Source organism: Ixodes scapularis, unplaced genomic scaffold (assembly GCF_016920785.2).
Source record: "Ixodes scapularis isolate PalLabHiFi unplaced genomic scaffold, ASM1692078v2 PGA_scaffold6__148_contigs__length_123643588, whole genome shotgun sequence".
Lineage (NCBI taxonomy): Eukaryota > Metazoa > Arthropoda > Arachnida > Ixodida > Ixodidae > Ixodes > Ixodes scapularis.
The window spans coordinates 31,091,777-31,117,537 of record NW_024609881.1 but is presented as its reverse complement, the minus strand read 5'-3'; the positions used below and the strand labels follow the sequence as shown (position 1 = coordinate 31,117,537).

General features: G+C 43.5%; 1 long non-coding RNA gene across 1 annotated transcript; it reads right to left on the bottom strand.

The window, feature by feature from the left end:
- Positions 1–16,674: 16,674 nt before the first annotated feature.
- LOC121833024 lies at positions 16,675–25,761 on the bottom strand. Its single transcript, XR_006076517.1, has 3 exons — positions 25,673–25,761; positions 23,221–23,455; positions 16,675–16,751 (listed from the first exon to the last, which is right to left on the bottom strand). It is a non-coding gene; the product is annotated as an uncharacterized LOC121833024 (long non-coding RNA).

Sequence of the window (25,761 nt, the reverse complement as noted above, 5' to 3'; positions counted from 1 at the left end):
CTTCTGATTGGTCGAACGCACCCGAACGCACCGCAACGCTTCGGAAAGTTGAACAAGTCTCTACTCGCTTGCGTCGCGATACCGAGCGTTGCGGGGAGGCGCGCGTCGCTCCGCAAGCGACCGCGCCTGGCCGCAAGGACTCCGCAACGCACTCAAACGCCTTCAAACGCGAATGTGCGTAGGGCCTTGAGGACGCCAGTGCGGCCTAGGGTGCCTACATGTTTCCGCCGCTAAGCGGAGCGGAAACATGTAGGCACCCTAGTGCGGCCCAACGCAGACCCGATACCGCTCGGTCGGTGGAGATCGAGGGGCCCCGGTGTGCTGGGGTCGTTGCAGCAGCCGCCCTCTGGCATCGCGCGGCTGCTGGAACTATTCCCGCGTCTGCACAAGGATTGGCTTGCGCAATAAAGGGTTCAGGTCGTCGATAATACATTTCTTTCCGAGACATATAAATCAAGTTGCTTTCTCTAATCTCGTCATTATTGTCCGAAACATAATCTCCCTCATAGGTTGTTCATCCCATTTTGAATTATTTTGCGAATTTATTCGTCCTTACCTCTGCTCGACGTTTGTTTTATAACTTGATAAAGACCTTTAAATATTGGCGCGGGCTTCCGCGATCCACGCTTTACCGAATTTATCAAATATTCGACAAGACTGGCGTCAGGAAGGTGGAAGAAGCAAGCCGCAATTTCGGCTTCTAACAAAGACGGTGCAGTCGTGAAATAAGTCTTTGCTTCACCTGTATCCACAACGCCCCATCGTTTGCACGATCATAATTTCTTAGTAACATAGGTTTATACCACATTTTACTCATAGTTACTATAGATGTGTCCCGACAGGCTTTCCCGTTATGAGCGAGTCGACTTTTGAATGACCGGTGGCTCTCCTGAGTGAGAATAAATATTATCATCTTCCCACAACAACCACACCTTTCTCTCTCCCCCCTCCCTTCCTTTCTCGAATCGGGCAGATATCAGGCCACTTGAGGAAGCAGTCTGCACACAGGGTTTTTGGCTACTCGTTCTCAACACATTCGAACTTGGCAGTAAAAACATCGCATGAACGTCGCCCAATTATTTGCAACCTAAATAATGTGGCTCTACTGTTAGGACTCAATCAATTTCATCATCAATCATAATTTGTTATGATTTCATGGTGAAAGTATGTTCGTCGTGATGCCACAGAAGTGGTCGATTCAAATTTCAAAGGGAGAAAAAGGTCCTCGTATTTATTTTGCGGAAATAGTCGCTCCTGTGACGCTCCAGTGCGTAAGGTCAAAGCACCCGAGGCAGAGCATAATACTTTACAAACTGTCGTTGACGATACAACATTTGTGGGAAATGCCTAAAACTGTTTACACCATATATTGTAGCACCCTAAACAAACGCATACCTACCCGCAAAAAAATGTCGCAATTGTCGCAAAAACAAAACAAAACACATATTAGCTTGCAAAAATTGTTGCCTCCTTCCCTGCCTTCCCTTCCCTTCCCCCCCTCCCCCCCCCTCCCCCCCGCCGCTCTCTCTTCATCTTTTGCCCCGCGCCACCACAAAGAACAGCGGCCCAGCCAACGAATTTCTACCAAAGCCTCGCTTCTTGGAGAAAGGACTCAATATATGGTAGTGAATCTGTCAGGGGATTTGTAGAAATAATAGGCGACTGTTGAATCTTCTTTTGCACAAATGATGCCCGGGATAATTCCATTTTCCTTCCACGCGATTAGAAGGCAAGACGGTGGGGGAATTCGTGCGTACTAACATGCTGCTTCTAAGAGAGAGTGCCAGATTTATAGTACATGTCAATTTACATGTAGATAGTTTAATCACTGTACACAAACATTCTCGGCCTGGAGGATCACATGGAAGCATGGCGGAAAGCAGCTTGCTGGAAATAGAAGTCTCTATTGAATTGCACTGGTGTGAAAAATTATTGCGTATTTTTGTCTTATTTCTGGGCGAAAATAAAAACCGCGTTTAGAAATCGAACATTGTGAGATTTGAGGAGCGCCGAAGAGACAAAAAACCGGGACAACCACAACAATACGAGGCGCCTTGCGGCACTCAGCTTGTCCTGGTTTCTTGTTTTTCCGGAGCCTTTCAAAAGTGGATGAAAAATTATGAACCGACTGACCCAACTTACCACATTAGAACAGTTCATTTTCATTACGACAGGCTCTCTTCAAGCGTCCTGCATAGTTCAGCTTGCACCGGTCCGTTTTTATTTTCGGTTCCTTTCAAAAAGTGAGTTCTAAGCCACTGGACAATTATCTACCACTTTCATAATTTGCGACAGCGAAGAAGTGGAAATGCGACAAAAGGAAAGATTCGCCCGCGTTATTTGAGGCCTATCTATATATAGAAAGGTGGGCCGCATACAAGGGGGCCAAAATCTTTTACAAGAAACACACAATCTTCTCTACAGTTTTGTCTAACAATTTGGTATGAAGGTATACTTGGATGCCTGCATGATTCGTTTAGGAAATAAAGCGAAACTTTGCACCGGATCATTATACGTGTATGTCCACTACCATTCGATGATATCATGTTTTTGACTCCGTATCTCCGATCCTTTTGACATCGGAAATGTCTCCCAGCGGTGTTGTGCCCGTTACCGAAAATGGGTAGCGGACATTTCGCCGAACGTCATTTCATCGAAAGCCGTTTCATCGAATGAACGGACATTTCATCGAACGCCGTTTCAACGAATCGCTAAGGGCCGTTTCATCGAATCGCTAAGGGTCGTTTCATCGAATTTCTCTGTTATGGCTCTGTACCGAGTTTTGGGGCATATCAGTGCTTTATAGATGTTTCACTTTCCATTTGTTTAGACCAAGGTAGTCACTTGTAAAATTGTTTTGACGGTGGTGTCAAATTACTAAAAATAAAAGCAATTTCCATAAAAAGAAATAAAAAAATTGGGTATGCGACTTACTGAAAGGCTTTACTCATGTACATACATGACTGAAACCACGACACTGCAAATAAAGCACAGACACTTGAAACAATTTTAAATATCTGTGCTCTCTCTTTTTGTCTCATTTTTAATTGTTTCATGTGACATGGAGAGGGGTCATTGTTTCATGGAGCCTTTCTTCTCGAATCAGGATATGTTCACGATGGAACTTATCTCGTCACTGGACCCAGTGATATAAAAACAGAAACAAAAGAAGAAAAAAAAATCAGAGAGAATTAGATGAAGTGTACAAAAATTAAAGTAAATTTTAAAATATTACAGATTGTAATGTTGTTTGATGAAAAGGTATTCGATGAAACGGCTTTTATAAAAGGGCGTTCGAGGAAACGGCGTTCGATGAAACGGTGTTCGATGAAACGGCTTCGATGAAATGGCATTCGATGAAACGGCATTCGATGAAATGTGCGGACGTAGAGAACAATCAACGAAATAGTGTTACTCGTTAGCTTGGAAAAAAGCTAACGCGTTACAGAGCTCCGTTTCAGTTTTGTAAATGTAACGAAATACCTGTGTCGTTACTTGTCATGACTAACGGACCTTACTTTTACGTTAGTTTGTCGTTGCTTTGTGTTTCACTGTTAGTATATGACAGATGTTAGTATATGACTGTGGAGTCTCAACCACAAACGTGCCTATAAGATTGTCGAACACTTCTTGAGAAATGTGAGTTTGATGCATACGGTCGATCTTCCTCTGCTTCCTCAAGGGTGTGTTGGGAAAGTGGGTTGTAGCTTCGGTCTTTCGTTTCTCTGAAATTACCGCGAGCCCTGTCAGCTTCTGCGAATACAGGGACCGGCGGAAAAGAAAACAATTAGGACTGGTGCGAAGCACCGCTGTTAATTTCTAGTTATCAGTCGTGTGAAACAACGAAAGATTAACTAAACTGCATCACGAATTAGTATAGAAAAAACTGTTTAAACAAACCGCAACCTTAAACATATCTCACATAGGCGTGTTTATATATAACTTCTATGATTCATTTATTTTTCTTCTGAATTATACACGTAACTAAACTAAGCCGTTTTCGAAGGCTTTTTTCGCTAGGTTACATTAATGAGCATCGTGAGATGTAGCTGAAAAACTGCGACTAACAAAACTATCTCGAAAGAAAGGTGCGTTCTTTTGGCTAAGAAGGCTTAACGACGACATTTTAACGAAAAAAGGTAAGGGACATTGAAGAATAACTCTTAATGTGCTTTTTCAAATTAGAGTTCGACGTCCTGGATGTGCTCAGCAGTTTGAGTTTCAGCATACAGAGCAGACATTTAAACAGCAAATTGTCTGACTTCGTTTCGGTCAGTTTAAACATAACACTTAAGGCTCAACTCCATGGGACGAATACACAGCGAAAAATCGACGAATTTAGCCTGGCGGCTTTTGCTCTGCGCGTGGCATCAGCACAGTTGGTGCTACGTCAAGGAAGGCCAAGCGAGCGTGCCGTCGGGCGGCGTTCGTCAGTTATTTGTCGCATAATTCGCTCCACGGAGTTTAGCCTTTAGCCCGGGCCATAATAACAAAGTTTCGGTGGTCGTTGCCATCTTGCACGAAAAGTGAGTGCGAGATGTCAGTAAAAAGGGCTTTTATAACAAGCGTTCCAAAGCGGCCTTGTTGGTTAGAGGCAGAAATTGCATGACAAAGGTACAGTACCTGGACTGCTCACAAACAGCATACCTTATAGCCACACCGGTTTTAGTCACAGTCCGGTTTAGGCTACACAAGCAACGAAAATAGGACACCGATCGCTTAAGTCTTAAGATAACCCATAATAGTGACCAAAGAAGATTATTGGTGATTATAAACGAAGTAAAGCGCGGGCCATACTTCAATTGGTTCTTATTACTTGCGTACTCGTAGTATCTTTACGTGTATATATGATTGAAAAAGGTGGCGAGCGTTTATAAGCCCTTTAGCCAGACTTGTGCCCGTTACTTCAAAAAAGTAATTAATTACAGTTACAATTACATGGCCTAAAAAGCAGTCTTGGGTCGTACCGCGTTACTAGTAACGCGTTACTTTAACTTCGTTACTTTTTTGGTAACTTGTAACTGTAACGAGTTACTTTTTAAAAATGTAACTTGTAACTGTACTTCTATTACTTTTTCTGAGGTAACGATGAAAGTAACGACGTTCCTTTTGTCGTTACTTCCCAGTTTTCTATGTATAATATATCACTGAACGAGTACAATTTAGCCACTCTTTGCGCTTTCCAAATTGTTCTGACATTTCGAGTGTCAAGTTATCTTTTGCACAAATTAACTTCTGAATACGTTCTTTCTCGCCAGTCACAACCAGAATATAGCCATTTGTAGGTTTGGTAAAAAAAAAAAAAAGTAGTTATTTTTAGCACGCGCTCGTACTTTGTGACTAAACACTTGCATCTTAGTATCCTAAAGAACTATCTCTTCTGCGGTTGTTCTTTTTTCTGCGCAAACGCTTTTTAATCGAGTGAATCAAACGTGAAACAATACGCGCGGAGGGCACTGCGCATGCTTCGTATTTTGATTTGCGCCATTACTCCGGTCGCCGGTGTAGTGTTAACAGTCGAGGAAAATTTTACTGCTGTTTGCGCGGGGTTTGTTTTTAGCTTGCCGGGTACGAACTGAAATTTGTCCAGGGACTCTATGAACCCAGCGCAACCATCAACGAGCCATCAATGTGCTAGTGCTACCAAGGATATGAATGTTGATAAGAGCAAAGAACTAAAATGGCCGGCGTACAGAGTGTATTTTTCTGTGCTGGAGGTGGTTACTAACAACTAGACCGCAGAAAACGGCACTATATTGCCTCAACGCCTACCCGGCAATCAAAAACCTGTTCCGGCGAAACAACAGAGCAATCCCATCCAGCGCGTTAGACGAGCGCCTGTTCAGCAAGGGCAGGGACGTGTTCGTTATCAAACAAGGGAAACTTTCAGACACTAATTTTGAGAAGCACCTGCTGCTAAGTTACAACATAAAGTAAAAAGCACACTTTTGTTTTTAATTTTATGGAAATAAACTTGGTGAAAAGTGTGGTCTAGTTTTTCCTAATTGGTTTGTGTCATAGAGAAGTAACGTCGTTACTTTTTAAAAGTAACTGTAACTGTAACGAGTTACTTTTTTGCTGCGGTAATTGTAACGGTAACTTCGCTACTTTTTTCTGAAAGTAACTGTAACTGTAACCAATTACTTTTTAAAAGTAACTTACCCAAGACTGCTAAAAAGTAATGGATAACCGTTAAAAATTACTCCCCGTGAAAAGTAATCGATTAATTGCTTCGTTACATTACTCGATTACTTTTGCGTTACTCCGAAGGAACACGAAAAATACACACTATATACTGAGTGTTTGAAGGCGAAAATTTTGGGCACCATCAAAATGAAAACAAAAATAAATATATTCATTACTTTCTACCCAATATCTTAGGTTAATAATTTTAGGAGAACGCATATATAAAGTTTTAAAAAGCTTGAACAGGTGCTGAAGATGCGACGAATGCACTTGGGCGGTATAGGCACGCACACCATTCGAATTAATCCGAGTTTAGAATAGACGAGCTTCCAGATGTGGTTTTTCTATGTTTGCTGCATGCTGCCTAAATATGGGCTGGTTTACCTACTAAAACGGACTGGCTGTGAGACCAAGATGCGGTACTTGGCTCTCGGTACATCTCAAAGACTCCTCCTTGATGAAGGTTTTTATCCGGCCGAATGACCCACTTGATCTTCTTTCTTGATCACCAAACTTATCAGAACCAAGACATCACACGAAGTATTAATGCACAATCTCTCAGCTGAACTGACTTTCCCGCCTAGAAGTTATTTAAAAGAGCCAAACTTTCAGTGAACAGCACACTTTCATGTCTTTCACGCGTTTACACTACTGGGGGCTTCACAACTCCAGTGTCCAAATGAGTCACCGTTTATTCTAAAAAAACTCGGGCTATGTTTCCTTTCCCTAAAATGTCGGTCTAAGTTCCCGCAGGCTCGACCAGCTGTCGAGAACCCAAGCCGTTTTGTTGTGCTCCCCGACTAACATATTGCCTGCTGTCGAAAGTTACTGTTTAAACTGACAGCTGGGTTGGCGCTAGATTTTTCTTTGTTCCAATGAACTGCCGCCATCACGTCTCGTGTTTTTGCCCGCATCCGCTAGTGCAAAGTCAAGTGAAAAAAAGCAAACTTAGCTGGTTGGCCCAGTTAGTATTCAGCTTGCACAGCGCTGTCAAGGATGTGCAGGGTCGAGGTCTCAATAGCCTCTGTTCGCGGGGTGAGCGTGGTATAGGCGGAAAAACCCAAAGGCAAAGCACGGTTTCGTTTAAAAAAAAATTGTTTTGGGGGAACAAGGCGCGGAGGAGTGGGGAGGGAAGAAGGAGGGTACAGGCGGGGAAAGGAGGGAAGGGAGCGGACGTATGCGCTACGGTCACCCTGTCCACGGCCCCATTCGACACGAACCTCACGCCGCGGTTTTATGGTCCATCCGTTTTCTGCTCTTTTGTAAGCTCCGAGCAGTCCGTTCGTTTTCCAAGAAGTCGAAGCCTGTTGCCTTTCTGTAGACTGTCGAAACCTCCCAGCCTGGCTGACCGTACGAACGAGTCGAGAAACGGTCTTTGGCTGGGCTGTCGTGCTTTCCGCGAATTCGTTTCCCTCACCAGCACCTCACGAGAGTCTCGTTACCATGCCAAAAGCGCGAATGCGGTTGGATGGCCCCTCTGTTTCTCTCCCTGACGGGACGGAAGAATTGTAACGAGTCATTTCAGTAATTCGTTACTGAAAAATTAACGAGATTACATTACAAATTACATTTTCAAAAAAGTGACGGATTAATCACTAAATTACAAGAAATGTAATTAATTACAAGTAATCTCGTTACTTATAAAGGATTACTTCCAAGTCTGCCCTTTATCCTAAGTTTGCCTTTCATGTCCAAAACCTTTTTTTTTTTTTTCACGCCGGTAGCGGCAAAGTAAGGGCGAAGCAGACGAAAGCCATCACTATTACTGCTACGAAATTTGTCTCTTTATTTAGAGAAATGGTATAGTAGCCTTGACACGCAACCAGGAACTGCGAGAAGGATTACGCGGGCGCAGCGTCCAGCATAATTAGGTCTTTGAATGCCAGGAAGTTGGGGGCTAACCCCTATACAAAGAAGGTGCCGTCCGTGGTCGTTACGCAGTCTTTTGTCTAGTTTTAAGGCGCTATGGGAGAAAGGATGACCAGAGGATTTAGCGGGAGGCGACCTTCTGAACGGGAGTCGTCGTTACCCAGCGAGCGACCCCACCTTTGTACCACGGCGGCAGGGATTCTAAAAGATGGTGGCGTCTTTCTGGTGACGGACGCTTTTCAATCCTGCGATAAGTTTGCCACTTATTTTGGTTCAAAGCGTGGGAACGTCAATGCTTCCAGATCTAGCGTTTATCCTTTCTGTTTTTGACAGAAAGAGAATATATTTATTTTGAAGAGAAAGTCTTGACCAGCTGGAGTAACTAGGAACGATTCGGCAGAATCGTTCGAGCGGCGGCAGACTGTTGCCTTCTGAGCGGATGTCTCTTTCCAGCGAGACGGCTTCTCCTTCAAGGCATGGCGATGGTGGCCTTAGTAGTTTCGATACAAAGACTGCAACAAGGACGCTCAAGAATTCGAGAAAGCGATAATCACGCGTCTTTTGGTCCCGGTTGTGGGGACGTTGAAAGTGTCTTCCGAGGGAGTTTGAAATGAAGTCGTTTATACATAGCTTTGTTGGGGTTTCTTTGCCATTTTTTGTAGTGCGCAGAATAAAAATTAGTTTGCTTTCGAACCACCATGCTGCCATTTTTAATGAGAAGTAACGAGTAATGGCTAACGTAATTTTATAGCAGATACCGTAAAATAATAAGGACATTGCTTTACTGTTAAGAAGATATTCCCTTTTAAACAACAGTCCCCACCGCCTGGGAAGAACGTAAGTGGGCGAGCGAGACGCCTCCGGGTTTTGCGTCACGCCTGCATTTCAAGGGTCAGACTTGCCGCTCATTCAAACTGGAAGCGGATCCGCGTTCGCAAGGCGGTTGCGAACGCGGTTCTAAAAAGATCCAGTAAATTGAACGCGCACTCGATGACATCATGCGCGCGTGCAATTGTACTGCATCTTTATACAACCGCGTTCGCAACCGCTTTGCGAACGCGGATCCGCTTCCAGTGTGAATGAGCGGTTACTGGTTCCCGACACCAGCACGATTGACGGCTTCGCCCAGGTATTTGAATGTTTATTGATACGGAGAAGGGGAAGAGCCCGACGGCTTGCGGCCGTAGTGCGTTCTGGCTCGCGTTCTAGCTTGCAGTCAGATAAAAAGCCCACCGCTGAAAACCACCCTGTGTACGGAGTCTAAAACACGATAATCATCAAATGGGAGTGTACGTAGACGTATAATTATCCGATAAAAAGTTCCGCTTGATTCCTAAACGAATAATGCCGGCGTCCAAGTATACCTTCATATCAAATTGTTAGAACTGTAGGGAAGATTGTGTGTTTCTTGATAAAAGATTTCGGCCCCTCCCATCCGGTCCGCTTTTCTATAGGCCTCAAATAACGCGGACCAATCTTTCCTTTTGTCGCAATTCCATTTGGCTGCTTCCGCAAATTATAAATGTTGTAGATTGGTCCAGTGGCTTAGTGCTCACTTTTTGAATGGAACCGAAAATAAAAACGGACCAATACAAGCTGAATTATGCAAGACACTTCAAAAGAGCGTATCATAGTGAAAATGAACTTCTCTAATGTGGTAAGTAGGGTCAGCCAGTTCATAATTTTTTATCCACTTTTGAAAGGCTCCTGAAAAACAGGAGTCATGCGGTTTAGAGAAGCTCGTTTTAGCGAACACCGTTTTACCGACCCCAGTTCATCGAATGCCTTTATAGAGAAACCAAGTTTAGAGAAAATGGCGATGAGCCTCCTTTTAGCGAATTCGGTCGCCGCGATCGGCGTGTGCGGATAACTCTGGTGAGTTAACATTTTTGTAATGAGCCGCCGCGGACTGCCGGCCGCGAAGCGGCGGGAGCGCAGCGGGGGGCTTGGGTTAACACGCGCACCAGTGATACACGCGCGAAGTAGAAAACCCTTTTTTCATTAGCGTCCCCTTTTCGATCAACGGCACTTCTCTAAACTGAGGCTCTGCTTTCTCTAAACTATGCTTCGATAAACCGTGCCCGTTCTCTAAAACGTGCTTCGGCGAAATGGCATTCTATCAACCGTAGTAAACCCCTGAAAAACAAGAACCAGGTCAAGTTGAGTCCGGGTTTTTTATGTCCTTTCGGCGCTCCTCTAAACGCATAGTGTTCGGTTTCTAAACGCTGTTTCTATTTTGGCACGGAAATAAGGCAAAAATACGCAATATTTATTCGCACCGGGGCAATGGAATATAGTCTTCTATTTCCAGCAATCTGCTTTCCGCCATGCTTCCATCATGACACAGGATCTGTCGGCGGCTTTGTGATTGATTTGGGAGAACCGGGGGTCCTCGCGATGTCGCGGTGTATGTGTGTTGACAGGAGACCGTTCGGCAACTTTGAGCTGACTCCGTCTGAGCTTATCGTTGGCTGGAATGTACGGAGGCCTGAAGAAAGGAAGAGGGAAGGGGGTAGGGTTTTTGGGAAAATGAAGAAGAAAAGCGGAGGCATGCGGTTTAGAGAAGCTCGCTTTAGCGAACGCCGTTTTACCAACCCCAGTTTATCGAATCCCTTTATAGAAAACCCAGTTTAAAGAAAATGGCAATGAGCTTCCTTATAGCGAATTCGGCCGCCACGAAGCTGCGTGTGCGGGTAAATCATTTGAGTTGGTATTTTTGTAATGCCCCGCCGTAGACTTCTGCCGCTTTGCGGCGGAAGCGCTGCAGGGGGCTTGGGTTGGCACGCGCACCAGTGATACACGCGAGAAGTAGGAAAGCCTTTTTTAAATATTGTTCCCATTTTGATAAACGGCGTTTCTCTAAACTGAGTCTCTTCTTTCTCTAAACCGTGTTTCGATAAAACGAGCCCGTTCTCTAAAACGTGCTTCGATGAATTGGCATTCGATCAACTGTAGTAAACCCAAGAAAAGAGGGGGACAAAGGGCAGCGAGTGACGTATAAGTTTGTCCTGTGAAATAAAGTTTTTAGCTGAGGAAGTGGCTGAGTGGCTAACTAGGGTGCCTACATGTTTCCGCCGCTCCGCTGTTTAGGGTGGCGACAACGTTTGTGATACCTGTGGCCGACAAACCGGTGTTGCCTACCTCGTCACCATGGCAACCTGCGCTGTTTTCGTCGACCATTTTGTTACACTTGCCGGTCCTGTGCTCGGACTACGCCGCTAATTGTCGTCAGCGCTAGGGAGCGCCCACCGCTCTAGTTCCAACGGCGAGGCCCCGGCGTCCGATGCCGGTCTGATGCGTTTTATTTTGTCGCGGAAATTCGCGTTTCGTTAAAAGCAACGCACATTTCCTGCTCGCAACTTCCAAATATGAAACCCCCGAATAAAGATAGCGACAGCCACCACGACCGCCATCCTGCTGAGTCTCCGACTCCTCTCGTGAAGGGAAACGGAAGTGGTCTCACAGTGTTGCCGGTGTTTTGAGACTACAGGCATTCAACGTCGTTTACGTTTAGCGAAATAAGAAGTGGAAAAAATTGGCGGTGGGAGAGCATCTCTGAAAGGGTAACAAGAAGCTATAGCGCCACTCTAAAGCGGAGCAAAAACTTTACAGGCACCGCAGGGCTAACCCGTCTCAGCTGAAGGCTTCATCCCATACAAAAATGGTCTATGGTCGGCTATAGAAAATCTTTGTATGGCCGGCTATAGAAAATTGGCCCAAATAGCTATAGCCGTTTTTATAGCTGTCTATAGCTTCTCCTATGGTGTCCCCTATGGCTGTCTATAGCCTCTTTCTAAAGAGACTCATAGACTCTATGGGTGTCTTTAGAAAGGACGCTATAGCCACCTACGGCTTTTGCTTTGGTTCCTTTAGCCGTCTATACCTTCTTGTATGGTCTGCTATAGAGATCTGTATGGCTTACGCTATGGATCTATGGTCGGCTATAGAAAATCCTTTGTATGGCTGGCTATAGAAAATTGGCCCAATTAGCTATAGCCACCTCTATGGGTGTCTTTAGCTCATTCTACAGTCGTGCCTATGGGTGCCTTTAGCTTTTCCTATGGTTCTCACTAGCTAGCTACAGAAGTCTATAGCTTTCTGAATGGTTTGCTAAAGACCCCTGTATAGCTTCCCCTTTGGGTTTCTTTAGCCAGCGTGCTATAGCTTCCTCTCCCTTTGGTTTCTTTAGCCGGCTATAGGTCAATATATGGACGCCTATAGAGATTACTATGACTTTCTCTATAGGTCTCTTTAGCAATCTTGTTATAGCTTCCTATAGCTTTTCCTTTGGTTTCTTTAGCCACCTATAGCTCAATGTATGGTCACCTATAGAGATTACTATGGCTTGCTCTATGGGTTCCTTTAGCCAGCTTGCTATAGCTTCTCATAGCTTTTCCTTTGGTTTCTGTAGCTCCCTGTATGGTCTGCTATAGATGTTCCTATGGCTTGCCCTATGGGTCTGTTTAGCCAGCCTGCTATAGCTTCTTATAGATTTCCCTTTGGTTTCTTTGGTTTTCTGTAGCTCCCTGTATGGTCTGCTATAGACATTTCTATGTCTTGCCCTATGGGTCTGTTTAGCCAGCCTGCTATAGCTTCTTATAGATTTCCCTTTGGTTTCTTTGGTTTTCTGTAGCTCCCTGTATGGTCTGCTATAGACATTTCTATGTCTTGCCCTATGGGTCTCTTTAGCCAGCTTGCTATGGCTTCTTATAGCTTTTCCTTTGGTTTCTTTAGTTTTCTGTAGCTCCCTGTATGGTCTGCTATAGATATTTCTATGTCTCGCCCTATGGGTCTCTTTAGCCAGCTTGCTATAACTTCTTATAGCTTTTCCTTTGGTTTTTTTGGTTTCCTGCAGATCCCTGTATGGTCTGCTGTAGATATTTCTATGTCTCGCCCTATGGGTCTCTTTAACCAGCTTGCTATAGCTTCTTATAGCTTTTCCTTTGGTTTATTTGGTTTTCTGTAGCTCCCTGTATGGTCTGCTATAGATATTTCTATGTCTCACCCTATGGGTCTCTTTAGCCAGCCTGCTATAGCTTCTTATAGATTTCCCTTTGGTTTCTTTGGTTTTCTGTAGCTCCCTGTATGGTCTGCTATAGACATTTCTATGTCTTGCCCTATGGGTCTCTTTAGCCAGCTGGCTATGGCTTCTTATAGCTTTTCCTTTGGTTTCTTTGGTTTTCTGTAGCTCCCTGTATGGTCTGCTATAGATATTTCTATGTCTCGCCCTATGGGTCTCTTTAGCCAGCTTGCTATGGCTTCTTATAGCTTTTCCTTTGGTTTCTTTGGTTTTCTGTAGCTCCCTGTATGGTCTGCTATATATATTTCTATGTCTCGCCCTATGGGTCTCTTTAGCCAGCTTGCTATAGCTTCTTATAGCTTTTCCTTTGGTTTCTTTGGTTTTCTGTAGCTCCCTGTATGGTCTGCTATAGATATTTCTATGTCTCGCCCTATGGGTCTGTTTAGCCAGTCTGCTATAGCTTCTTATAGATTTCCCTTTGGTTTCTTTGGTTTCCTGTAGCTCCCTGTATGGTCTGCTATAGACATTTCTATGTCTTGCCCTATGGGTCTCTTTAGCCAGCTTGCTATGGCTTCTTATAGCTTTTCCTTTGGTTTCTTTGGTTTTCTGTAGCTCCCTGTATGGTCTGCTATAGATATTCCTATGGCTTGCCCTATGGGTCTGTTTAGCCAGCTTGCTATAGCTTCTTATAGCTTTCCCTTTGGTTTCTTTGGTTTTCTGTAGCTCCCTGTATGACCTGCTATAGACATTTCTATGTCTTGCCCTATGGGTCTCTTTAGCCAGCTTGCTATGGCTTCTTATAGCTTTTCCTTTGGTTTTCTGTAGCTCCCTGTATGGTCTGCTATAGAGATTTCTATGGCTAGCCCAATGGGTCTCTTTAGTCAGCTTGCTATAGCTTCTTAGAACTTTTCCTTTGGTTTCTTTGGTTACTTGTAGCTCTCTGTATGGCCTGCTATAGATATTTCTATGGCTTGCTTTATGGGTCTGTTTAGCCAGTGTGCTATAGCTGCCTATAGGTTTGCCTTTGGCTTCTTTAGCCATCTATAGCTCCATGTATGGCCTGCTATAGATTTTTGTGGCTAGCCCAATGGGTCTCTTTAGCCAGCTTGCTATAGCTTCCTATAGCTTTACCTTTGGTCATCTGAAGCTCCCTGTATAGTCTGCTACAGATATTTATATGGCCTGCCCTATGGGTCTCTTTAGCCACTGCGCTATAGCTGCCTATATCTCCCTGTATAGTCTGCTATAGATACCTCTATGGTTTGCCCTATAGGTCTCTTTATACCACCATGCTATAGCTGCCTACAGCTTTTCCTTTGGTTTGTTTAGCTATCCATAGCTGTCTGTATGGTCTGCTATAAATATGTCCGTAGCTTGCATCATGGGTCTCTTTAACCAGTATGCTATTGCTTTTCCTTTGGTTTTCTTAGCCGCCTATCTCCCTGCAGACTTGTACGTAATCCGTTACAAGTAACGAAATTACTTGTAATCCCTTACATTTATCAGTAATTTAGTAACGGAATAATTACATAATTTCTAGAGTAATTTTAAAGTAATTCCCTTACATTTTTGAAGTAACGGATTCCTTGTAATCCGTTACATTTTTTGTCAGAACCACCCCCCTCCCCCTTTTTCTAAATAAAGTTTTTTTTTTTTTTCACTTTTGTGATGTTGAGCGCAGGAACACTCACGCGAATTGACCAGCGCAAAGGGAGGCTTGGCACTCTTCAGTTCCGCAAAGCCTTTTTTTGCAACACCAAGCCCCTTATTCTATTTTTTTTAGACCCTAACAACAATGTAAAAAATCCAAATGAACATTTCTACAAAAAACAAAAAGAGGGGTGGGGGGAGGGGGCAAGTCATTTCCGCTTTTTTTTAGTCCCTTTGTTTTTTCTTTGCGATCGAAGACAAGGAGAGGAGGACACCAAGTGATTGTGCGCCTCTTCGAGAAGCTCGAGGCGGCACTGAAAAGAATCAGCAATGTCCTTCCCGGTTATATTGACTACGACCATTTTCATAATATCACAACACGAGACAACCCTACCCTTTTTGTGAGTCAGCTTTTTGCGAGCACTTAGAAAATGGTAATAATCTTCGTTTCTGCTTCTTCCTGTTTTGCCCCAGCAGGACGCATCTTATCTCAAGCAGATATTTTTACAAATAAAACATAAGGGTGGCTGACGTAGACTTGATATTCTGGGCTTGAGGGGAGAGTGAAATTCGTGAGTGGGCCATAGCGCGGCTTACTCAGTACTCTGCTCTTTGCTGCCCGTGGCATCAGCGGATGCCTATCTGGAGTACACCGGAGTAAACTGCAGTCGGTTCGTGCTCCGTGCGCTTTTGAGCAGCACCGAGAAAGGTACACACGGCAAACGTGCGTTTACATTTACTTGTTTTAACCGACGTTCTAATTAATTGTTGTTATGAGTGTCCTTCTTTTTCTTTTATTACTTATATTTATACACTGGAAACTTTTTTTTGTTATTCACCAACGTCTCAAGTGAGGCTCGAACTGTTCAGAACCAAAGGAAGAAGAATATCGAGCCAAACCTTATTTATTATATAATTATCACCTTACTGTTACAACTATGTTTTGCTATTGATGACTTCCACAGCTTCGCGATTTAGACAATGGAGAATTTTACCAGATCGGTCCGATGACTCCGATAACGATATCCGATACTTCGCCGCCGTCTTTGCGTATGCATCATATCGTTATCGGGTACCGTTATTGCGGGTTTCGGAGGCATGGGAAGGATCTAATAAATCTCTCGAATAGCAGGCAACGGCTGAAACGACGAAGCTTTGCTCTACATTCGAGGTAAATAGTACTTCCCTTGCTTCGCTGAAAAAGCTCAATGCAGAGCATGAAGCATTCGCGAGGAACAATATGGCACTCCCATTCAGTGCCTCGGTTCAAATGGTGTTCAGCGTAGCAGTCGACATATTGAGTAAGAGATAACGCAAAATGTCTGACGAGACTTTCGAGAGCCTGCTGTTGCTCAAAATACTCAAGGTCACTAAATGGAACAGGTTGCAACATTAAGAACTTGAATAACCCTTTTCCCTTTGTTTCTTACTTGAGGACAATAATGTTGAAAGTAACGCCACGAAAGTAACGGATTACTTTTTGGGGTAACGGTCAGTTACTTTCATAGGAAGGTAATTGTAATTGTAATAAATTACAATTTAGCCTTGAGTAATTGTAAATGTAATTCCTTACTATTTTTCAGTAACGTGTACAAGTCTGTCTCCCTGTATGGTCTGCTAAGCTATTTCTATGGTTTACTCTATGTGTGTCTATCCAGCATGCTATAGCTGCCATCCTTCTTTTTTTCAGCTCTTTGCACAGGAGCCATATGGCTTGATCAATTTCTCCCTTCAGCAGGCATGCTCGTTTTTTTTTGTTTCTTTAGCTCTTAATAAAAAGGGATAATATACCAGCCTTTTATACCCGTGCTGGCCTGCTTTTTTGTAAAAGGCGCATTCATATATATGATAAACATGATAAAACATGAAAGCAACATTTCAATCACCTTTATTTTCTTGAAAGCAGTCAAAGCTCTCATGATGTGGTTTTACTCAGGGCTGGACTCCTTCGTCTTGTTTAGCATAGACGACAGTGACGACCGCACTGTGGTTTCTTTCAAAAGGTGAAATTTCTTGCAGGTGTATTCTGAAAATGCAAAAATATAGATATGTTACCAATAGTGATATGACATAAAAAGGCTTGCTGTTATCGGCAAGCATGTAACAAAATTTTAAGATAATGCTGTGTCAACAACAGTTTACAACTAGTTTAGGGCTCATTGACTCCTTCATTCTCAAATGGCAAGTGCAAATTTGACCTAGAGACTTCTATGGAGCACAGTTTTTGATTACTATAAAAAACATTCCCTGCCTTTTGCACTTCTAAGTACCTCATCAGAGGTGACGCTGTGTAGCACAGCCCTTATAATGAGGACAAGTCTGCCCATTTTCGGCAAAGGCTTGTGATCTATTTTCTCATCTGGAGGCCAGATGCTATGACATGTTGTACCATACTGAGCTGTCCAAGTTATTGAGAATGGTTTAACAAAGATTAAAGCAAATAAAGATGATGTTTTGGGTGGATGGATGGATGGCAATGGCTATACCCTTTGTATCTTGTGCCAGCTTGCACTCCTAGTCCAACAATCATCCATTTTTAAATTTTGTGTAAATATTGTTCTAAAACAACCCTCCCCCTTTAAAGTGTTTTCAGTGCTTATTTTTACCTGCTTTTTTTCACCCCTCCCTAGATCTTTTCCACCAATCTTCCAATCTCCTCTTTGTTACCGCAATTCTCTCCCTATCCATTCCTCCATCCATGTCCACAAACTCAGTGCCTCCTCCGAATCCATCATCATGTCACCCCCATAAGAAGATGGGGCAAAGCCCCGTGCACTTTAAAATGACATGCTCCATAGGTCCCCTTTCTTGGTTGCATACGTAACATAGAGTGCTTATTCCCTGAAATTTAGCCCTATATTTTTTTGTTCTTAGCCCCGTCTCGCTTCAAATAGCAATGAGCAACCAGTGAATTTATCGTTCAACTGTCCCTTCATTTTAAATTTATAAGCACAATGTCGCCACATTTCGAGAAAATAGCTGTATTCCCGAATTAAGTTGAAAGTACAATAGAAGATGGAAGACAATGCTTCATATATTCGTGAAGTTCATTGATGGCACACATTTTGTTAAGTTTTACTATGTAACGTAAAACGTTTTCATCTGACAATTTCAGAAAATTTTAAAGATGTTCTTGGCATGTTTAATTGTCATTTTACCATCAAAAGTCAGTCTAATCTTCTTAATACTTTGTGAGCTTAATGTCGTCAATTTGTATATTACAGCACAAAAGTTAAAAGGATGTGAATATGTTTGTCGAAAAATAACAGATACAAAATAACATCTGAAATAATGTCAGTTTTCACCCTAAGCTTCTCCATTTTAGATTTCTGCAAAAACTAAAATAACTACAGGTTTCATATCTAGCTGGCTGTTCCTTCAAGGATGTGGCTTGTATATATATTTTTGACCAGAATAAAAAAGAAATATGACTCAAGCTATCATTACTCGATATGACATGGAAAACCCAGTAGGTTTAAGGTCAAAGGCCCGAAAGGTCCCGAAAGGCCCGAAAGGTCAAAATAAATTGCAGTGTAACATTGCTAGCCACTAGAAATTGGATAAAACAGAGCATTTAAGAACACTCAAAACAAACACTCAAACAAAAACATTCAAGTAGGATTTAAAAAAAATTGTATGTTGTCTTCAATGACTTTCTTCCAAACATGAAGTGTGCAGCATAGCTGACACGGCAACATAGCTGATATCAGCACTTTAGCTAGGTTTCACTCAAACAAGGCAGTGGCAAACAATATTTCACCCCTTAAAATTGGTGCTATAATTCACTAGGGACCTTGCACTGATGTCTTTAAGACAGACATTGGTGGCCAAGTGCCTGGCAGCGTAGCCCCTACTGTGCTACTTCTACAAACAGGAAACGAGCATCGTGAGTGAGCTCAGCATCCACTGCATTAACAGCAGGTTTGAGACACCAGCAAGAAGGATGGAAGTGTGTCATGTGCAAGCCGCGTATAGACCCCACAACAATAATAACTTTTTTAAAGTTATTCTACACCGAAAGAAAATTTAGTAGAAACTGAATTTTTTTGTTTGTGGTAACTCTACTATCCTGGCCAATGTGAGATACAAGGAGCATTTGGCAGTGCCACCTGCCAAATGCTCCAAAAATTGAATGCATGCTGGGGACGAAGTTTGCATCCATTATGGCGAGCCACATTTTGACCGTCCGCTAATATCATCTGCTAGCATCTCGTGCATCCACTGTAATGGTTAATGGTCGGTGTTTTGCGCTGCCCAATATTTGAAGGGCGATTCAGCATGCCATGTCACATGCTTCTATGGAAGTGTTTGTGGGAGGTACCACAGAAGAAAAAGAAATTATATAGAACCACCTACTAACAATCTGAATTGACTTGGGATTCACATTCCGCATTTTCTGCATGACGAGCTACTGTTGTGGCGATATAAATATAAATTACGCTATGCAAAAACAAACGGCACTATGTATACTACCCTCTGGACACCGGGCGGAGCGGTGGACTCATGACGGTGCGGACGCCAGACAGCAGCCGCTATGATCTTAGATGAAGAGGGAGTTTGCTGATGCGCAACAAACTCTCGTGCCCAGCATTTAAGCATCCGGCAGGTGGCGTTGGTAGTACCAGGGGCCATGCAACGTGGTGTTTTCCCATACTGGCCAGGATAAAACATTAGTTTAACGTAATTCTCTGTCTATGTCTGTGGCATTTTTGCATTGGACTCTGTGGAGTGAATAGTTGATGAGAAAGCAAGAACTCTGCCTGGCGGCTTTCACTCTGTGCGTGACTTTAGACACCTGACTGCAGGGTGTCGCGTGCAGAGCGAACGCCACCAGCTGAAATTCATTGCTTGTCCTTCAAATATTTAGAACAAAATTCCCGACTTTCGTTGATACCTGGATAAAGACGTACTATCGGGGAAAAATGAAATACAAACAGAGGAGCGCGTAGCTTGCGGTACAGGCCGCGCCGCCTGGGAGTGGGCCTGGGGGCGAGGGTGCGTGGCCTTCTCCGATGTGTATATGCCCCTCGCTTGCTGCTTCCAAGCTTCGGCATTGCGCCTATTAGTGCACTGAAAGCTATTACCACTATATTTTCTCACTCGACGCGTGCGGCACAAGGAAGCTCACCACTAGTAGCAGGCAGCTAAAGCGCGTGCTGGCTGAGCGCGCGCTTTCAGCACACTAGAGGCGCAATGCCGGAGCTTGGGAAGAGCCGAGCGAGGGACATATACACATCGGGGCAGGCCACACACCCTTGCCCTAGGCTCACTTCCAGGCAGCGCAGCCTGTACCGCAAGCCACACTCTCCTCTGTTCGTATTTAATGTTCCCCTAACAATACATGTTGTTTCTGAAATGCAGGCCAAATCGCTCCTGCGAAAACTATGCGTCGCACAAAAGAAAGACTGATGTCGTGTTGATGTGCACCCAAGGGCCTATTTAGAAAAAACTTCCATGTTCAGAAAAATGAAGTTTTTACATACATATTTTTTTAGAAATCTGAAAACGTGCTGGGCAGAATCAAAAATACCCATATCAGCTTTTTTGGACAGGTATAAAGCACACCCCTAATTTCAAGTTTCGAAAAATTCTTCAATTCTGACGTATTCAAACACATATTGGCAGCAGCCATCCTGCCCTGCCGCAGCAAAAGCGTGGAGCTGGAGTGTTTGACGTCTTTCAGTCACATTGCACTTTGAAACTCAAATCATTCTCAGCATGCTAGAAGTGAACCCAAAAGACAAAGCTCAATCTTGCAAATGCCATGTTCATTTGAAGAGCAAGCTGCAGCATTTCGCATGGACGTGCGCACGCACTACTCTTATCTTTTTTCTACGAGAGGAGAGGCAGGCAAAAGCGACATGGGCGAAGCACCCAGACTTAGTTCCCCGCTTCAACCGCAGGAGGGCAGGGCGGCTGCCGCCAAGGTGCGCGTGGATAAAAAAATAAAACCAGAGAATGCATCAAAACTGGGTTTTTCAAAACTTAGTAAAATGCTGCGCATGCTTTTTACCTGTTTAAAAGGAGATGACAAAGGGGCTTTCACTGATGCCCAGCAAGTTTCAAATTGAAACTATAACTTTGAAGTGAAGAAATAAAAGGTTACTTTCTGTAAAATTGAAAAAGAAAACTTAAATTTTCTTTATGTTTATCTTTTTTCTACTTGACATCAACCTTCTTTTCCGAGCGATGCAGTTTTCGTTGGAGCAATTTGGTCCGCATTTTCAAGAAAAAACACCTTGTATATGGAAACCTTCGCTAACTATGAAACAATGCAATATTTACTACTGTTCCACACGTCGAACAATCGCACGTAGAGCATAGTGCACGCTAATAGCGATAGCCTTCATATAGAAAACCACCCTACAGAAACTTGGTCATACTAGGGCAAATTTTGAAATAGGTGAAGCATTTTTTTACTGAATAAATAGTGGACTATCAATGCATGACTGATAGTTAAAAAAGAAAGACAGGGAAAGTTTTGAGAATATGGTCATAAGGCTGCAAGGCACTTGTATGGCACTTCTAAACATCTGGAAGGACTCTATATCAAAACTACATCCAGTTAGGCTTTCAATAGCTGCATCCAAGGAGACTTAACATCATATGGGCCAACATAGTCATTATTTATGTAGCTCATAATGTAAAAAAGTAGAACATCTTTTTCATCTACAGTAGTATCTGTCTAAATTGAACCCCAAAAAAACAGTCAAAACTGTTCCTCTTAGCAGAAGTACCAGTCATCAGAAGACAACACCACCACTTTGGAACCAACTCTGAACACATTGTACTAAAGTTAACCTCAGGATGTATGCAAAGTATATTCTTCTATTATCACAACCAATGCAAGGCCCCTCCAGTTACTTTTTGAGTGGTCGGAAACTTGCGCCGAAACTGACATCGGACAATGTGGCAACTTGGAGAAACAATCGAGTTGGCAAAGTTCATGTTATTTTGGAAGTTATAAGCACATTAAAATCACTACAACCACGACATACATGGCACTGCCCATGCTAGGCGCGAAGCAAGTGCACCCTCTCTGAAGACCCACACATACTGTTGTTCTACAGGGACTCTAGCCTTGGCAAGCTCCCCCCCCCCCCATTTTGAAGAGCAAGTGAGGGATGAGAGCTCAACCTGCTTTGAAAAGGCTGCCACTCCATGAGTTCCGCGAGACATGCTGTTGTTGCGCCGCTCCGCTTGGTTGCTGGCTCAATTTGAGGGGCTGTTACTTATTTAATTTTATCGCTCCCAAAGCTCAATAAAAAATACTTTTAAAAAGAATTGGAATGAAAACACAATCATACTTATGATTTCGTGTTCAGAAAGGAATATTAATGGCTCTGGCCAATCAGGAAGCCATGTAGGTTAATGTTATCAGCTGTGTGCGTTCAGCAGCACGCAGCACCAGCGTACGTCCAAGTGTTCTGTGCCATGTCAAGTTAAAATATGATACATTAATTTGTGGTTTGGTCTTTGTTCCTCGAGTCTCCCAAACCACTAACAAGACTGATAGCGAAACAAAGGCAGAAGCTAAAAATTACAAGGGGCCCTAAATATCATCTGAGAGGGCCCTTCCAACAATATTCAAGCATCTGCTTTTTTTTTTCTGCACTCCCCGTCTTTTTAATGGTTTGGGTGACACGGGGAGCAAAGACTAAACCACAAAATAATAGTGTATTATATTTTAGCTTGACAGAGCTCAGAACAATTGTATGCACAGCGGTGCTGCGTGGTGCCAAACGTGCATGGCTGACGACGTTAACTTACCTGGCTTCCTGATTGGCAAGAGTTACCAAAGGTTTACCTGTGAGCACAAAATAAGTATGATAGTGATAACCCTCCCAATTCTTTATGAAAGTAGTTCTCATCAAGCTTTGAGAGTGATAAAAAAACAAACTAGAGTGAAAACTGTGGAGACAATGAGAACACCACCTATACCCGTTTTCACCCCAAGAACCGTAAGAAAAAAAGTCCTCGTCCACGCAGAGTGCTACTAATTTTCTCTATTATGTGGCGGATTGAGAAACGTTTATATTCACATAAGGTCTATTATTTGTTTTTCAACCCTTAAAATTTTAAAATGCAAAAACAAATTTTTTTGTTTTCTGACGACCAAACTCTTAAAGAGACTACTTTGCACTGCACATGAACTATGCGCAAAACACTTTTTTCTTGAGGTAAAAACGAGTATAGTTGACACACCCCCGAGGAGCAGCTCCACGATCCCAACATTGAGGGATCTAATATGTCAGAGGTAGTACCTTTCTTGCTAGATTTGGTCATTTTAATTTGCCCCCAACTTTTAAACTAATGCCAATTTTGTAAAAAAAAAAAAAAAACAATTGTTCCTCCGTATTACTATGTCATCTGACCTCAGACTCGCTGCAAGTGTCAAACCAGCCAAAAAGGTGTTGCAGGGGCCCTGAGGAAATATTTTGCTACATGTCACTGGTCACTTTCCATGCTCAAAACCACAAAAAAGTAATACTCACTGACAACTGCGTTGACCCTAACAGGGTCCAACTGCGGCCTTGCCTCCTTCTCTTTGTGGGCGTTGGACTGCTTTCCTGTTATTGATTTCCCCAGCAGCTCTTCTGTGGTGAACACCTGCCTGAGGAGTTCTCGAGCATAAGTCGTTGCTGTTTTCGCCGGTCCTAGCTGAAGCATGTCAATCACGGCCTTGTTGACTTTATATCCTCCCAGGTCAACCTGCTCGTCGTCTTCCTGCTGCAAGTAATCAGAGTGAATGATGTTGTAAAAGTTCTCATTCAATTCAAAAGGTCTGATGAAAGTTACTCTTAAGACTACTATCATTGCCTGAGCGTCATGGTAGAGATGCATAGCTTCTAAGTTTTGTAAGTACCTGCCAAGTTCAGAGAAATCAAATCTCGGAAAACAGGGGGAAGGGGGGGGGGGGAGGGGGACATTATCTTTTTTTTTTTTAGTTTGACGAGAAACCCCGTGAAGAGGCAGTCTGCGCGAATCACACTGTCTTCGCAGTTGTTTTGGCGTAAACTGCAAGTGGTGCCCTGCCCTTCTACGGCACGAGAATGGTTCTGATGCTTTCGTGAAGCGATGTGTATCTCGATGTCAAGCTTGCCGCCATGCGTAACGCTCACACATCATAGGCGCACATGGTACACAATCCATACTTGTCAGCTTTCCGCAAAGCAACAAAGCACGGCAACTCGGTCGCGTATGATCTCAGAAATACTTGCAAGTACTTCTCTCTGGCTTTTGAAAGTGCCATCGATCGTTCCAACAGATCAGTGGTTCCAACTAAACTCGGGAAAACACGAAGAGTAGTTCGGTTGTTCCACACCTCACTCGACGACCTGACAAAGCCAACTGAAGCATAGCGCACCCATGGTCATATAAGCCGTGTTCAAATATGCGCTCTAACTTCAGAAGTAAAGGTTTGGTACCTTGGCGTTTGAATATCTACCCTCGTTTTACGCTACTGCTCCGAGTTGTTACGTGGTAACCCGCCGGAGTAACCTAAACCTGCTCTCGAGTAACTCGCAATGACACATGCGTGATGATTATAGCAATGAAACGACACACAAAAAAAAAGAACTATGGCGGATACTTTTCGGGAGATTTTCCTGTCAATCGTACAACCCGGGAGAGTTGGCGGGTAATCCGGGAGAGTTGGCGGGTATGCCTGAAGCAATAAAAAAAAAAATTAGAACAGCCTGAATGAACAGGCACGTAAAAAGAGCTTGATTGGAGCAATATTTATGGTGCAATACTTTTCGTGTGCACCAAATTTCTCTGGTCCCAGAGATATCGGGACCCATTGGGTGCCAGTTGGTAGCTTCCCCTTAGCTGAAAGGTTAATGGACGTCTGTGATGTTGGGTACAAAATCTGTGTATGCTGCCATAACCTTTTAAACTACATTTTTATGTTTAAGGTCCAACCCATCCAGTGAGTGCCATACTGTTCACAAGAGTATAACAGGAGTGTCACTTCCATTCCAAGTCATACTGTAACAAAAAAGGGCTGTGTTCCAAGACTTTCTCAATCCAGCTCTGCAGTAAAGATTTTGTGCCCTGGCATTTGAAAACCTGCACGAATCCAACGTTGCTCTATTCAGGTGACATCACCCAACAGAGTGACCCAGACTGCTCGAATGGGCCTTTAAACATAGCCAAGAACTTCGCCAGGCCTCGTTTGACCACCAACTGAGGTGTAGTCGGAGGTTGCTGCGGTCAGACATGAGGCTCTCGTACGGTGCGCAGCCGAGCAGCCAAGCCAAACCAACAGTGATGGGCGGGACTTACCTTTTTTCCGAATGGCTCGGAGAAGCGCAAGAGAGAAAAATGGAGAGGAGTACGACTCACTTTCAATTGCATCTTACGCCGCAAATACTGCTCCAATCAATTTTTTTTTCACAGAAGATTATATATCTTTTGACATGCGAGGACAGTGAACTCGACACACAAAATCTGATCACCTAGGGGAGCACAAATTTCAGCCATGAGACAAGCCCATACACTGCCTCCAGAAAATGTGTTGATTGAGACTGCAAGTGTGATAAATTGTTGATAATAAACTGTACCAAGATGTCAGCCAGTGAAGAACTCTCATCCCACCCCCGCATGTGCCACAGGCCTAAATAGTGACTTTCTTTAGCTGAACAGAAAAAAAAGGAATTCGGCATACAGTCTGAATCGAAAACACCGAATAATGAATGGAAGCTCATTTTATGGGAACCCTATGTAGCCTCCTGAATCTGCCTTCCGCCAACAGTGAAAACTGCAGGCACTGCAACTGATTATGAACAGAAACTTCCAGGAGAAACTCTGAGTAGATTTACCAATTTGTCATCCCCTACCCATATTCAATATGGTCTTTGTACCCAGTAATTCATGAACTCCACCACAGAAACCATCCTCCAATTATCCTGAACCAGTATACAATAGGTCCCAAGGAACTATTACCTGACAAGCGTTTGCAGACTGTTCAGCTTTTTCGGAATTTCTTGCTGCCCTGTCTTGCTGGAGCTCCTCCCGGAACCGAAGCAGTTCGC